Genomic DNA, 17,289 nt, shown 5'->3' with positions numbered 1-17,289 from the left:
AAATTTGTGTTCTGGAGCTTGCAAATTTGGACTGCTTTGCTCAAACAAAGGGAATTGGAGAAAAAGCCAAATATTAAGCCATGTACCTCTGCTCTCCCTGTTTCCCCCCTTCCAGCCCTGAACCTCTTACCCCAAAACTTGGTATTTTAAAGAGAGCAAATCATGCTCATGTGCTGGGAAGTCGACTCCCAGTGCAGGTTAAAATGCCTCAGTCCCCTTGTCCACAAGGCCCTGGCCACGTCTCGTGGAAATCTTCCCAAAATCCTGTTTCCCCCGCTCTAAATCCCAGAGCACGTGTTAGCTTTTCGGAGAGCAGTGATCCCCAAAATGGCCCCCAGTGCCTAGGGGGTACCCAAGATGGAGGATGCCACGTGGCACCCTCCCAGACCCGGTCACCTTCTTCCCAAGATCCCCCTGAGGATCCCAAAATTCCTTTCCCATCCCCCTCTCCTCCTGTTCCTCGTGACACCTTCCCTCCCCCTCCCTTACCTGCTGTACCCTCAGCTCTGCCCCTCTACTACTCCCAGGGGGCGTCCGCCGATGTGACGTCACCAGGTGTCCCCACCCCCTGTTCCCACAGTATCCCCGCCCCCTGCCTTCCCCCTGTCCCCGCCCCCTGTTCCCATTGTGTCCCCGCCCCCTCCCCAGGTTCCCTCGGTGGGGGCACGCCCACTGCATGTACCTGAACCTGCTCTGTGTTCCCAATAATTCCAATGCAAGGGATGCAGGGCAGGAAGCTGCAGACCCAGTACAGGGTCCCACTTTGTCATTCGCCCCTGTTTTGTATCAGCCTGCAGCCCAAGGGGGAGCTGCTCAAACTGCTAATTGGAGCTCTTTTGGACGTCAATTGATTAAAGAAGTCTGTAAATCCCACAAGGAGTATGGCCCACAGAGTCCATACTTCCGTGGCCTTTTAAATTCTGAATTGAGCAGGACTGTAGTCGTCCCGCATGATTTAAAACAGCTTTTCTCATGCCTCGTGACCTCTACAGAATTCAAATTATGGGAATTAGTATGGAAACAACTGTTAAAAGAAGCTCTCCCAAGCTTGCATGCTGATCCAAACACAGCGAAAGATGCTAATGGCATGCCAATTACCATTGAGCATCTCTCTGGTGAAGGACAGTGGTCTGCAGCCACGATCCAAGCAACTGTAATACCTGTAGAAGCACTGGAGAAGGTAAAAGAAGCTGCTGAAAAAGCATTCTTTTCCCTCCAACCTGAAGGGCCTTTTGAGCCCTACAGTAAGATCAAGCAGCTGCCATCAGAGCCTTTTCTGAAATTTGTAGAAAGGTTGACTAGAGCAATTGAAACCCAAGTCAAAAAAGAGAATGCAAGGGAAGAGGTTTTAGAGGAAATGGCATTTACAAATGCAAATGAACAGTGTCAAGTGGCAATTTTGAGCCTTCCTCTAGAACCTCCCCCTACACTAAAAGATATGCTTCTAGTCTGTAACAGCAAAGTGCCTCTGATGAGTGTTGCTGAAGACACCAGACCAAGGCTGCTGCCGATACCACCCTCAGCGTGTCGCCGTTGCCAGCCCTGCACCCATTCCCTCAGCACAGCAGTACCCTGGGCAGCAGTGACGACCAGCAATGGTTGACCCCACAAAGCCATGCCTGCTTTGCCATAACCTTGGGCATTGGAGTAACCAGTGCCCCCTGAAAAAGCAATTTGATGACTTTAGAAATGGCACGGGAGGGAAATTACAAACACTCCCAGGGGGTCAACAACAACAAAAAAACTGAAAGGGGAGCACCGGCCTGCCAGGTGTGCAGACACAAAAAGAGCAGGCCAAGGGAATAAGGGAACCAAAACAAACCAAGCGCACGGTAATGTTACTGTTTCTGTATGTGAAGCAGATGCTTCAAAGACCACGTCTGCTGGTCCACTGTTAAAAATGCAACAAAATAACCTTTGTTATGGTTTAAATGAACCTATGTTAACGACGTCTTCTGTCAATGAGCCTTTCAGGTTGCAGCTGACAGAATCACTCCATCTGAAAGACACAGACTGGCATTTTGTCTCTGTCAACCTAGATCAGAAAGGTACATGGCACCAAATTCATTGTAAGTACAATGACATTGGGGACAGCAAACACACACCACATGAGATCGAAATTGCTCCAGGAATGACAGCATCAGATCCTGAGCAATTCGTTCTTGGGCTGCACTGTTTCCACCCACCCCTGTTTCTTCCCAAAGGACAAATTGTTGCACAAGCTATCCCTGTGCTGTTTTTGTCTGAAGGCACCGAAAAACAAGGGCCCACAGTCGCCTGGGTCCAAGTTATTGGGAGAGACAAACCCAAATTATGGTGTAATGTCAGTAAGGGTGGGGAGTCAAAATGCATTGAGATGCTTGTAGACACAGGTGCAGACTGCACAGTGATCCCAGTACAAGACTGGCCTGCACATTGGTCTTTGCAAAACATTGCCAGTCACGTTAAAGGTGTAGGAGGGCTGCAATTGGCAAGACAATCCAAAAGCATCATCCAAATAGAAGGACCAAATGGACAGTTGGCTAATATCCGTCCATTTGTGTTAGATTATTCGGAACCTTTGTTAGGGAGAGATTTAATGGCCCAGTGGGGTGTCACAATTGATATTCCAGACTCCCCACAAGATTTTTTACAGCAGTCATTGAACAGCAGTGCCACACCCAAAAATTGAAGTGGAAAACAGACAAACCAGTTGAGGTGAAACAGTGGCCGCTCAGTAAATAAAAAATAAAGGCGCTTGAGGAGCTAGTGGAAGAGCAATTGGAAAAGGGTCACATTGTGGAGACCGCATCCCCTTGGAACTCTCCAGTGTTTGTCATTCAGAAAGCTGACAAAAAGAGATGGCGGCTACTCCACGACCTCCGACAAATTAATAATGTCATTGAAGATATGAGCTCTCCCCAACCTGGTATGCCATCCCCAACAATGCTTCCCCAGGATTGGAAATTAGCTGTTATTGATATAAAAGATTCTTTTTTCCATATTCCCCTACACCCTTACGACACACCGCGTTTCGCATTCTCGGTCCCCACCATCAACATGGAAGCCCCTATGAAAAGGTACCATTGGACAGTACTCCCTCAGGGTCTGAAGGTTTCCCCAGCGATCTGCCAGTGGTATGTCTCTTCCCTGCTTTCCCCAGTGCGTGCAGCTGCAGAAAAGGCCATCATCTATCATTATATGGATGATATCCTTGTGTGTGCCCCCAGTGATGATTTACTCACACATGTGCTTGACCTAACGATCCATGCATTGATTGTTGCAGTGTTCGAGCTCCAGGGAAAGAACATTCAAAAGATGCCACCTTGGAAATATTTGGGCCTAGAAATTGGAAATAGGACCATTGTTCCTCAAAAACTAGAAATCAATCCAAGGATCAAGACCCTTGCGGATGTCCACAAGTTGTGTGGGTCTTTGAATTGGGTAAGGCCATGGCTCGGTCTGACTAACGAAGACCTTGCCCCTCTTATCAATTTATTGAAAGGGGGAGAGGACCCAGATGCTCCTAGGTCTATTACCCCAGAGGCACGGAAAGCTCTAGAAAAGGTTCAGATTGCAATGTCCACAAGACAGGCCCACCGATGCTGGCCTGACCTGCCATTCAAATTTATCATCTTAGGTAAGTCGCCACACCTCCATGGAATCATTTTCCAATGGGAGGAAAAACAAACTCCTAAGGTAAAGGGCACACCTAAAAAGGGCCAGGCCACCAAAATGCACCTGGCCTGGTTCATCAGTTTCACCTCACTCGAGAACAGGCCAAAGCGATTGTGGCCACATGCCCAAATTGCCAGCAACATGCACTCCCTACAGTGAGTACGGGAGCAAACCCCAGGGGGTTGAACAGTTGTGAACTGTGGCAAACAGATGTTACACACATACAGTCATTTGGACGGCAGAAATACATTCACGTTAGTGTAGATACCTTTTCTGGAGCAGTCTATGCCTCTGCCCACACAGGAGAGTCATCTAATGATGCCCTTAAGCACCTCTTACAGGCTTTTTCTTTCATGGGCATCCCCAAGGAATTGAAAACTGATAATGGGCCTGCCTATAAATCCAAGGAGTTCGGGAGCTTCCTGCAGCAATGGGGAGTAGAGCACAAAACTAGCATCCCCTACTCCCCTACAGGTCAAGCCATTGTAGAAAGGACTCACTGCGATATTAAAAGAGTCTTGGATCAGCAGCAACAGGTTCTGAAAGTGGAACCCCCCCACATCTGGTTGTCCAGAGCATTGTTCACAATAAATTTTCTGAATTGTTCCTTTGACAGCCTGAACCCACCCATCCTGCACCACTCTGGGGGGAGCAGTCATATGATGTTGAAAGAAAAGCCTCCGGTTTTAGTAAAGGACCCTGAGACTTGGAAAACTGTGGGACCTTACAAATTGGTTACTTGGGGACGTGGATACGCCTGTGTGTCCACCCCCTCTGGGTTAAAGTGGGTTCCTTCCAAATGGGTAAGGCCCTATGTTCCCAAAGTCTCAGAGAAATCAACAGAAGCGCCCCAGGTTGCGAATGCTGCCTGGAGAAGGAAACGCTGCATGCCTTCTCTGGAGGAAATTCCATTTAAGCCTCCTATCTGGAATAGTTTGTAATATATGCTTGTCTTAAGTTTCCTTGTACCAGTTTAGATCCCACGGTTCGTGTGTAGCCTCAAGACACCATGAAACCAAGCCTGCTCCTTGTCCTACTCGTGATCATCCCACCCGCGATCTCCTGGATAGTCCCTCAGCCCAAAGCACGTACGGACTACCTTGGCAAAAGCCCTCGGACATCAAGAGAGAAACTGACGACTGGCTGAGTGGACTGTTCAAAGGCTGGGGACTCTCGGGCTGGGTGGGATCTATTCTGAAAACTGTAATTTTAGTACTGTTTGTATTAGTTTTTGTTGTAGTTGTTAGCATTGTTTTTGGACTAGTCGACCGCATGGTTCTCAAGTTGATTTCAAGCTTATCTCCTCCCCCTCCTGAAGTTTACCATTTGGAAGCCCTTAGTGCTCCAATGAATGACATAGAACCCTCAGTGAACCTCCTGTAGAGGAGGGACCGACTTACCAACCATGGTTTGGCAAGCATTCTGCACCACAAACCCAGTCCTCTTCTTTTTAAACAAAACTAGGGGGAGATGTTGCAGTGTGTCGCCATTTCCTGTCTCACCTATCCCATCCCCCTCAGGTGTGCCAACCTTTCCGCCTCCCCCTGTGCCCTCCTGCCTGGCACCTTCCAGCAAGGTGTTGAGTGATTGGAAGATGCCCCCCCAGGTCTGGGCTCATTGGTTTGTCCTAGCGTCCACATCCCCTGACCCTTCCCCTGCTCACACCTGGTTGGCCCTCACCTGTCCCTCCCCTCCCCCTGTCCCTGGGGCTTAAAAAGGACATGAGACCATGCGGTCGGGGTCTCTGCCGTGTCTCTGCCGTGGTTCGGTCTCTGCCTGTCTGGCTGGAGCTGATGCCACATTCAGAAATCTACCATGCTACAATAAACTCTGGATCTAAGCTACATGGCAGAACCCGCTCCTTTTCTCTTCACCGTCTGAACCTTTTCTACCAAAGGTAAACTGAGTTCCTATTTTGCCTGGACTTGTTCTGAGCGCCCAGCTGCAGCACCTAGCCAGCCAAAGGCATCTCTGGGTGAAAAACACCACAGTTGCCACCTTTGGTCCAGCAGCGAGGCCAGACGAAGCCAGGCAGGACACACCCCGAAACATTCGGGGATTAATATTTAATACCAGGGATCTCCATGGGAAGGGAAGAACCAAGCCCCAGTGTTGCAGGGGCAATCACCAGAGGCCAAGGCCAGCCAGACTTGATGGTACTGGGAGCAACCCTTGGATATATAGAATTTTGGAGTTGAAATCCCAATTTCAGACATGGACACCCAGAGAAGAAGGACGATTCTTCTCCTTAGGAAGGAGAGCACGGAACACTGCTGTTTGAGGGACAGATGAAAGGCGGCCATCAGAGGCCTAGGCCAGCCAGACCTCTTTGTCCTGGTAGCTTTTGCCTTGGATATAGAGAATTTGGGATGTGGAGACCCAATTTTGGCCATTTCTGTGTAGATAAGAAGGAAAGTTCTTTAACATAGGAAGGAAGGCACTGAGCCCAAGTGTTTCAAAGGCAGAAGAGGAGAGAGGTGGCTCCTGGGAGTCCAGACGTGTTTTTCCTGGAGGAATCCTTTTCCATAGTCCCTTGGTTCCATGAGGCCCTGGAGTGTCACAATGTTCCCCTTGCTTCTGCACTGTCACAATGGCCCTGTGCTTCCATGAGGCCGTGCAATGTCACAATGGGTTCATGGTTCCACAAAGCCCTGATGTGTCACCATGGCCCCTCGGCTCCATGCACCATCAAGGAAAGCAGAGTGCAGAGGTTATGTGGACAGTCAAGGGATGAGTTAGTGATTGATAAGTTGAAATAATGTACGTTTTAAGAGTTAATTGGATGAGAAAACTTAAAAAGACCTTGAAACTGTACATTTTAGAGCCATTTTGCCGTGTTTTCCCAGCATGCTGAGCCTGGTGTGCACAGCATGCAAAACTTTAGATAAGATAACCATTAACAAGAAGCCCAAGACCAAAAAACTCCCGTGCGTGTCCTTTTACCTGGCACAGAAATGCTATAGGAGGGTTTCCCGCATCCAGGGAGCCTCCAGAAAGGCCCAACATAAAACAAACCTCAATAACTGGTGCCCTGACAATGTTTGTAATAAGTTGGCTTTTTTCCATAAAGTTGTTTACTGAAGGGTGTTGTCTTAATAGACCAATCATGTGAAATGTGTTGATTAAATGACCAATGAGGTCCACCTGTAGCAAACCAAGATATAAAAGAAGAGGATTGAAAAAACAGGTGGCTTTTAGTCCTTAGCCTTCTGATCTGAGTCTGTGTCATCACTGATTCAACGGTGACATTTGGGGATCTGTGGGGGCTATTGGGGATCCTTTCTGCACCTCTTGACCCAACAGGAGCTTCTCTAATAAACTTTACCTGAAGCTCCCACATTGTCGATGAAAAAAACCCCTGTGAGTGTCTGGGCCATCCCGGCTCTTTGGCAGCCTGGGGACTCCTGGGATGCCACCATGGAGCCCCCGTGAGTGCCTGTGACAGATCGGTGCCTTTGCAGCCCAAGGTGCCCTGGGATGTCACCATGGAATGGCTGTGACTGCCTCTGACCACAGGGCTCTTTACCATCCCAGAAAGCCCTGGGAGGTCTCCATGGAGCCCCTGTCTCTGTGTGTGACATTCCAGCTCTGGAACAGCCTGGAGACTCTTGGAAAGTCCCCATGGAACCCCTCTGAGGGCCTGTGACAAATCTGATCCTTAGCAGGCAACCATCACCAGGACCCTGTTGCTATGGTCAGTTTCCATGGCAACCATCACCAGCCCCTGTTGCTACGCTCAGTCCCTTGGCAGCTCCATGGAGACCCCATGCCAGGGGTGGTTGCCATGGACACCAGCTCAGGCCTGCAGAAGCTCCTGTTGTGTCACGAGGTGCAGAAAGGATCCCCAATAGCCCCCACAGATCCGCAAATGTCACCTTTGACTCAGAGATGACACAGACTCAGATCAGAAGGCTAAGGACTAAAAGCCACTTGTTTTTTCAATCCTCTTCTTCTATGTCTTGTTTTGCTACAGGTGGACCTCACTGGTCATTTATTCAACACATTTGACATGATTGGTCTATTAAGACAACACCCTTCAGTAAACAACTTTATGGAAAAAAGTCAACCTATTACAAACGTTGTAGGGGCACCAGTTATTGAGGTTTGTTCTATGTTGGGCCTTTTTGGGGGCTCCCTGGATGGGGGAAACCCTCCTGTAGCAGTTCTGTGCCAGGTAAAAGGAGATGCACTGGACTTTTTCAGTCTTCAGCTTCTTCCTTATTGTTATTTTATTGAAAGTTTTGCATTGCTGTCCACACCAGGCTCAGCATGCTGGAAAAGCACCGCAAAATGGTCCCAAAATGTACGGTTTCAAGGTCTTCTATAGTTGTCTCATCCAATTAACTCTTAAAACATACATTATTTCTACTTATCTACCAAAACCTCTCCCCTTGACTGTCGACATGACCTCTGCACTGTGCTTTCCTTGACCAATGACCCTGTGCCACCAACACTGCAGAAAATGGAGTAGATGAAGAAGACAGGGACTACACCCCAATTCCTCCATCTTGCTTCCTATCTACACCGTACTAAAAATCCCAAAAACTAAATTTCCCACCCAAGTGGCATGCTGTACTACCCTCTAATCTATTTCACACTTTGGTAAATTCTAATCTATCTCAAAGTCCTGGAAGTCCACTCCATTGGCAAAGGTTAAAGGCAGTGTTTCTGTGGGGGTCCGGATTCCTCAGAGCAGACAGAGAAATATTCCCTGTACCCTGGATTCCCACACATTAAACCTAAAAATCTTGAAAGATTTTGGGTTACCCAAAAATGATCCAGGTGAGTAGGATTAGAAGGAGAAGAAATAGGGAACAAGAGAAAGACAGAAGATCCATAGAAAGACACACACATGGGTACCAACTGCTCAGGTTCCAGCATCGCCAACAGAGGAACCCCAGCAGAAAGCAGGATCCAGACCCTGGGCTGGCTTCGTGCTCCGGCTTTTAACCCCCTGGGCCTTCATGGCCCCGCCCCTGGGGTGGGACTGCCAGTTGCTTGTCCAATCAGAGCCAGGGTAGCACCAGCTGCTGGTGTGTGATTGATTGACAGCTCAGCCAATCAGAGCTGGGTTAACATCACTCCCTGCTGTGTGATTGACAGCTCTGCCAGGCCAGGGCTGGGGGCGGGGCTCTGTCCCACCACAAACCAAGGCCTGACCCGGCCCTGGCCCCACATGGAACAGGTCTGCCTGGTTTGGCCTCCTGGGGGCTGTCTGACAGGTCCCACTGAATTTGACATGTCAAGGGCCACTTCCCATCTGACCGTGAGGCACTGGGGCTCTGTGCTTTTATTCCTATGGAAAAGAACTGCCTTTCTTGTCTAGGCACCCATGGCCAAAATTGGGATTCTGTGTCTAAAATTCCATATATCCAAGGGTTACTCCCAGACAAAATCTGCCTGTACAGTCAAGTCTGGCCAGCCTTGGCCTCTGGTGACTGCCTCTCATCTGCCCCTGCACCACTGGGGCTCACTTGTTTCCTTCCTATGGAGACCATTGTGACAATGCGGGGCGTTGTGGAGCCAAAGGGCCATGGTGACACTGCAGGCCCTTGTGGAACCTGTTACACTGTAGGAACTTGTGGAGCCAAGGGGATCATTGTGACCCTGCAGGGTACCATGGATCCAAGGGGCCACTGTGACACTGTGGAGCCTCGTGGAACCAAGGACATCCCTGTGGCTCTGCTGGGCCGCATGGTCCCAAGGGGCCAGTGTGAAGCAGCAGGGCTTTGTGGAACCAAGAGGCCATTGCTGCATTTCAGGGCCTTGTGGAGCCAAAGAGCCATTGTGATCCTGCAGGGCACTGTGGATCCATGGAGAGCATTGTGGCATTGCAAGGCCCCATGGAATCATGGAGACCATTGTGACACTGTGGGGCCTCATGGAAGGAAGGGGCCATTGTGACACTATGGGAACTTGTGGAACCAAGGGAATCATTGTTGCACTACTGGGCCCCATTGTTGCACCAAGGGGCCATTGGACACAGCCAGGCTTCATGGAACCCAAAGGCCATTATGACACTGTGGGGCCTTGTGGAACTATGGCGACCATTAAGATCCTTAAGGACTTGTATAATCAAGGGGCCATTATGACACCTGAGGGCCTCATGGGAGCAAGGAGCCATTGTGACACTGCAGGGCCCTGTGGAACCAAGGGAACATGAAATAGGTGTGGCTGCCTTGACCTCCCAGGGGTCACCTGAGAGGTCTGGCTGACCTTGGAATGTGGAAGGCCACTCCCATCTGCCCCTGAAACACTGGGGCTCTGTGCTTTCCTTTGTCTGGAAAAGAACTGTCCATCTTTTCCAGGTATCCATGGCCAAAATTAGGATTCCACCTCCAAATTTCTGTGTATGTAAAGATTGCTGCCAGACAAAAGCTGCAAGGACAGACAGGTCTGGCTGATCTTTAAATCCTGAGTGCCAGAACTCACCTGTTTTCTAAACACTGGAAAGGGCTCTCTGCTTTTCTTTTTATGGAAAAAATCATCCTTCTCCAGGCACAAATGTCTGATATTAGGACTCCACATTCATAATTTCAAATACCCAAGGGTTGCTCCAAGCAAACCTTCTAGGACAGACAGGTCAGGCTTGCCTTGGCCTCTGGTGGCTGCCGTTCATCAGCTCCTGAAACATGGGGGCTCCGTGGTTTCCTTCCTATGGAGACCAATGTGACATTTGGGAGCCTTGTGAAATGAAGGGGCCATTGTGACCCTGCAGAGCACCATGGATCCAAGGGACCATTGTGACACTGTGGGGCCTCATGGAACCCAGGACATCCCAATGGCTCTGTTGGGCCACATGGTCCCAAGGGACCAGTGCAAAGCAGTGGTGTGGGAGTTAGCCCAGCTGTAACTCAGTCAGCCAGATTTTACCCCAAAAGAATTGGGCATGATTTTCAAGCCCTGGGAATCATTTGTTTAACTTAGGGTGAGCTTGAGAGTTGCTCCATAAGCCTTTAGTGTTTCTGTGCTAAGTTGTCCAAGTTCTCCTCCCCTATTGGTTACTTGTTTCCCCTATATGGTTATTGTTCTAGAGTGTTCTACCCCCAAGTGTCCATGTTGTTTCTTCCCCTTTGTCTCAGGTCTTTGGATCCTGCCCCTCATACTGTTCTCAACTTCTCCATGTTTATTGTTTTTCACCCTGTTATTAAAGTTCCTTTTAAACAACTCCATTGATCCTGCTCCTTTTCATTTTTGCCACACTTGCCCTGAAGTCAGGGAACCAGAGAGGTTTGTCACAGCCACCCTCATTGTGACCTTGAGCACCCAAACAGGGACCATGACATTCAGGGCTCCCTGTGTCAGTCACGTCAGCTGGGGTTAGCTGATGGATAGGCCAGCACTCCCTGGGATTTTGGATTGTGCTGGGCCCAGTGCATTCATCGTTGCTTCGAGGGACCTTGGCCAGGACCGGCAGGGACAATGACGGCTTCACCTGCATAGGATTGCAGGTGGGTTTGCGGAAATGCAAGACATTTATTGCCCATTTTGCCACTGTGTTTTTACAGTATGAGCCCATGTCCCATAATTGATTTGGGGTGTTCAGTGGCTGTTCCCCCTCAGGTGGACACAGAGAAAAATGGGCAGCCCGATGTCCAAAGTAGAAAGGAACATATATGGATGCTTTAATTCTCACTGATCATGACAAAATATTTTCAAAGAACAAATTAAAATCAATCATGAGGTGGATCATTAAAAATTTTTCAGATGCCCCTGCTGACGAAATCCATACCACTGAATTTTGGGACTCAGTGGGAGTTAAACTGTACAACCTTTTGATCAAAAGCGACCCCATTGCACCCCGCATGCTCCCCATGCTCCCCATCATCCACACCAACCTTGAGACCCTTCACCAGCAAGCAGCGTGTCGAAAACTCAATCTGTTGCTCACTCCTTACTCAGGACCACCCCTCAAACCTGCCTTTCTCAGACCTTCCACGATGGTCCAAGATGGCAATGGCCACACTGTCTTGGAGCACCATGCCCTGGAGACTCAAGATGGAAGGAGCCTGAATGTGGCTCAGGAGCCCAACCATCCTCCCTCCATCTTGGCTCCTCCACTTCCTGCTACCACAGCCTTCTCTTCCACCCTGAATGAACCTCCAGACTCCACCTCCGCGACTGCGGGTCACGCCCCCACTGTCAATCATTCCACCTTCACCCTGGGCCATGCCTCCAGTTAAGGAAGGAGACTGGCAAATAACCTCAAAACTCCTCGTTGCCCACGTATGTTATGAAAGAAGGGGGCAGAATCCCTGCTATCAGCCATTGGTTTATGGGGAAATCAAGGATCTGTGTAGGGCAGCTAAAGACCATAGGAAGGACTTACCTTGTTTTAATGGCCTAATGAGGGCCATGTTTACTGCACATGTCTTAACCCCCTATGATTTAAAATACATTATGACCCTGTTGTTGTCACCTACAGAGTACACCCTGTGGGAAGGGGGATGGAAGTGTTTACTAAATCAATTAATAGCAGACTATGCTAATAATGAGGCAAGGGCGGAATTGACAATCAGCCATCTAGCTGGAGAAGGACAACACAGCCTACCAGATGATCAAGCAGCAGGTATCCCCAGAGAAGTATTGGATGATATCAAAGAGATGGCTTTGAAAGCTTTAATCTAGGTACTGGATGGTAGCACCCCCAATTTGGACTATGTAAACATAAGACAAGAACCTGGAGAGCCCTACATGAAATTTATTTATCACCTTAAACAGGCACTAGAGAAACAAGTCCAGGATAAAAAGCTCAAAATGAATTACTAAAATCATTGGGAGTTGCCAATGCTAACCTAGAATGTACGAAAGTGCTGTGTGCCCTTCCATTAGAGGCAGAACCTGCACTCCTGCAGATGACTGAGGCCTGTAATCGCCTCAGAACAACAGAACGCAGAGCAGCTGTACAAGCCCAGGCATCGGGCAAGGAGTTGCAGAAGCCCTAGGGGCCATGTATTTCCCCTTTAAGGGGCCCCAGCTACATCTACAGGGCCCAAAAATTTGTTTCCAGTGTTGTCAACAAGGACATTTTAGAAAAGATTGTCTCCAGAGGGGAAGGGACTATCCAGTCCCTAACAGAAATCAACATCAAATTAGGTGGAATTTCTCAAAAGGTAACTACATCAAGCAGCCATTAAAAAAACTACCACCAGAGCACAAGGCAGCCTCACACTCTGACACAAATGTTCAAACCAACGATGCCTACAACTGACGAAGGTCAAGTAGCACAAACACCCATTACAGACCATGGAGCACTGAACTCCAGCACCTCGTCTCCCAGTTGCCAAACACCACCAGGGGCAAAATTTGTCTCGGGTCTTGGTGAGTGTGAAGTCTGTTGTTTTAACTGACTATTTTGCCCATGCAATATTGACAGGACAGCTGGGGCCTGAAGATTGGCCCTGTGAACTATTAATCTAAGGAAACTGCCAATTGAGGACTGAAGGATTTTTCGTATTGCCATCCGTACTATCAGTGGCCACACAAAAAGAAATTACAGTGCTGGCCCTGTCTCCCAACCCACCTTGTTTTATACCCTAAGAAATAACAATTGCCCAAGCAGGATGCTAATGACACTTCACTAGGGATGTGGACCCACTTGATAAATCACGATCAACCAAAAATCACCTGCACTCTGGAACTTAACAATGAAAAGATTGTTTTGACAGGGCTTGTGGACATGGGAGCAGATGTGACAGGTATCTCACATTCCAAGTGGGCTCCTAACTGGGTGTTCACATCTACTGCAGGAATATTGTCCGAGATCGGAGGTGACAGTGACAGTCTCCAAAGTGCAGAACTTCATAACATCAAAGGACCTGAAGGCCAAATTGCCACAATGAGACCATTTGTGATAAAGGACCTTGGTGTATCCCAGATAAGAACATCAAGCCCTACCTGTAGCCACTGAGTGTGGATTCTGCAAAGGAACCCCCAAGTCTACCCCAAGACAAAACCCACCAGACAGTGACTCTAGCACCTGGACTAGACAATTCTCTTGAAGATGACACATAAGAAGCTTCTACTCACATGCCTCAGCCTGTTTGCAACCATGCTCCTCACAAGTGGATAGGTAGCCCTCAAAAACACAAAGCACAGTGTATGGGTAACTCTAGCAAAAGCCATGAAACAAGACACCCTGTGCCTGTCTGTCACTAGCCCTAATGACCCCTTCTCCACCTGCCTACTGGGGTTGCCTACAGATGTCTGGCCAATAACTGAGGGTGCCATTTGCAGTATGCCAGGGGACAATCCTGACGGCAAATAAAAGTGCAACCCTGTTGGTGCTTGGGACTAATGGACCCAGAAGCTCCTGCATGCACCACTCGAACTCAGGGGGTAGAAATTCTCAGCTCTGTAAAAAAGGACCTTTGTGTAAGGTTTTATAACTGTCTGAGATGGGAAGAGGGTGAAAGACACAAAATTACAAGAAAAAAAGAAACTATCACGAGAGACATCTCCACATACCATCCCACTTAAAAAAAAAAAGAGCCAATGGTGTAATTACACCTCTTCCATAATTTCTTGGTCCAGTAGCTACCCACTCAACTTGCTGCAGGGTGTGTTTCTTATTTGCAAGGATAGAGCATGGCCTGGTGTCCCTTCACACATCAAAGGCAGACCTTGTAGCTTGGGGAGGCTTACCTTGCTGGCACCAAACACAAAAATGATTAATGGCCAGAGAAACAGAGCAAAAAGATCTACACACTACTTTGAATCTGATTGCAAAAATAATGTCATCTACTGGAGTCAAAACAAAAGAATAGCAGCCTCCATGTTACTACCTTGGGTGGCTGCAGCTAAAGCTTTAGGACAATCAGACCATCCTGGGTGCCTGTTAAGTGAGCAAACCAATGCTGCCTCCCTCACACTGAGTGGCTGCTCTCAGACACAGAGACCATCAGACACGCCACCTTGCAGAACAGCGATAGAGTTTTTACTCTGGCACATGGGCATGGCTGTGTAGACTCTGAGGGCATGTGCTGCATGAACCTCTCCAGCCACAGCGAGTCAATCCACAAGAGCATTCAGGTACTGAAGGAAGGGTGCAAGAAGCTTCAAGTGGAAAACAAAGACTGGGTCAATAAACTCTTCCAATCCTGAGAACTAAAGGGTTGGATGGTGTCTAGCTAAAACAGGAAAATTAAATCTCTTAGTGGTTGTTGTTGTATTGTTAATTGTTCCATGTTTTTTTGGATGCTTTTAGAAAGTCTTACAAAATTCTTTCAGTTCCATCTTTGTTGTAAAAGAGAAAGGGGGAAGATACCCAACACAGGCTCTCATGGACTCCTTGGAGGAGACAATTGGAGGACAGGATGGCACAAAAACCTCTCAGAGACTAAGGGTGGGAAGGAAAATCCTTGAAAGAACCTAAAAGTATTCTTAAATCCATAAAGTACCTTAAAAACCTTGAGTATCTGAAGGCATTAATGAGCCCCACTGAGTGTCAGTACAAAGCTCTCCAGGGACTCATTAACGCAGATATTTGGGGCCATGATTGCACAAACCTCTCACAGAGTCTGTATCAAAAGGGAAACACCAAGTACCTTCAAATAACTGGAGTACCCTGAAGCATTAATGAACCCCACTGAGTGTTGTTACTGACAAAGCCTCTCCAGGGACTAATTACAGCAGATAATTGGAGGCCATGATTGCAGAGACCTCTCAGAGACTGCAAGGCAAAAGCCAAAGCCAAAGTCTTTTGAAAAACCTGCAGTCCCTGCAGGGAGCATGAAGGAGCCCCCAGGGCCATTGCTGAGCAAGGCTCCCCAGGGACTCCTTGCAGCAGATCCTTGAGGCCACTGGGACGTGGGCTAGGGGGGGATGCTGAGGGCAGCACAAGGGGCTGCCAGTGCCCAGCCTGGCTGGGGCTGTGCCAGGAGGCCCCAGGGCCTCAGGACAAGGTGTCTCCTCCCAGCCCTTGCTGGCACAGACCCTGCTGTGCCCCAGGGCACCAAGACTTGGCTTCTCTTTGTCCCCACCTGTCATCACTGCCTGCAGTTCTCTGCTCTGCCTGGGGCCTGGGGACACTTGCTCAGTCATGTCCCTCACTGGGACCCATTAAAAGTCCAAGAAACTTTGGAGTAGGATTCAAAGAAAGTTTGGAGTGTTCTGGAGAGGTTTCTTCAGCTCCCTCTCAGGGACTGATGTTCAGGGCCTGAGCACAAAGCCCCAGAGGCTGATTAAAGTCCTTGTGCTGTGTCTGTGCTGCTGAGCTGGGCTGGGCTCCTGGCACAGAGGCAGCTCCTGCTCACCAAGAAGAGCTTCAAAAGCACATTTCTCTGGATGAGCAGCTCTTGTGCCAGCCCAGCAGGGCTGGGGCACTGCCTGCAGCCAGCGCGGGCACAGCCCAGAGGCACAGAGAGCTTCAATCAGTCAGGGCTGGGCAGGGGCTGAGAAGTGCCTGGGGCACAATCACTGCCAGCCCTTGGCACAGGAACCTCTGGCTGCAGGACAATGCAGCTGCAGCTCCTGGAGCCATCTCCTGCAGCTGGAACATGCCAATGCCTGCAGAGCCTGTGAGTACATTCTCTGCTTGTCTCTTGTGCAGAGCAGCCAGGGGTGCCCAGGGCTGTCCTGCAGAGCAGGGTCCTGCAGCCCAGGGCGCTGTGCTGGGGCAGGGACTCTGCTGCCTGCCAGGGACAGCTCTCAGCCAGCCCTGGCAGCTGCTCCCAGCGCTGGGCAGAAGCTCTGGGGGGAAGGAGCCGCCCTGAGCAGGGCAGGGGCTGCTGCTGAGAGGGGCTGGGTGGGGCAGGGCTGCTCCCAGATCCAGACCAGCCTGGGCACTGCTCTGCAGGGCACTTCCCAAAGAAGGTAAGCCTGGGTGCAGATCTGTGCCAGAGCCTCTGAGAGTTCCCTGAATGTCCCACGGGGAAGGGCAGAGCTGCCACAGCTGAGGAAATGCTGCTGGGTTTGCCCAGGGAGCCGTGAGTGTCCTTGGCACAAGGGGGTGCTGAGACCTTGTCCAGAGACCTTGAGAGAGGGTGAGAAACTCAGGGATCCCTCTGCTCTGGGCAGGGTCTGGTTTATTCCAGACTGACCTGGGAGTGTGACTGTGCTCTGATTGCAGCCAAAGGTACAAAGCCAGGGCAGCTGGGAACAAGCCCATCCAGCCCCTCACCTTCCCTGAGCCACAGGGAATCCTTTACCTCTCCCATCTCTCAGTGGCAAACTCTGAGTGCAGCAGAAATGCTGGGGATTTGTGACCTCAGAGAGCCAGAAATGGTGTGTGGGCAGAAAAAATTACTTAAATCAACTCCTGCCATCGATGTCCTATGGAACTGTCAGTGCAGAGGTAATCAAGCCTTTCTGAAGTAGCAGTCATTCCCTTGACAAATCCTTAACATCTAGTTTTGTAACCTCTGCCTCATGGCCACAAACCCAGGGCATCAGAGCAGGGATGGCTCCTCGAGAGCTCCCACGCACAGGCCTGGCTGCTCCTGGCACACTAAGCCAGCACAACTGGAGCTCAGGCAGGGACCTGGGTGAAGGTTTTCCCAGAGCAGGAACAAGGCTGGGTGAGTCCCAGCGGGGCAGTCTGCAGGGAATGGCCCAGGTTTGGCCCAAAGCAGCCTCTCCTGACTTGTCACTGCCCTTTCTCCATGAACAGGTCTCCATGTGCAGCCCCAGCAA

The sequence above is a fragment of the Agelaius phoeniceus genome (genome assembly GCF_051311805.1).
Source record: "Agelaius phoeniceus isolate bAgePho1 chromosome W unlocalized genomic scaffold, bAgePho1.hap1 SUPER_W_unloc_2, whole genome shotgun sequence".
Taxonomy (NCBI): Eukaryota; Metazoa; Chordata; class Aves; order Passeriformes; family Icteridae; genus Agelaius; species Agelaius phoeniceus.
The sequence above is the reverse complement of the archived record's forward strand: the minus strand, read 5'-3'. Positions refer to the sequence as shown.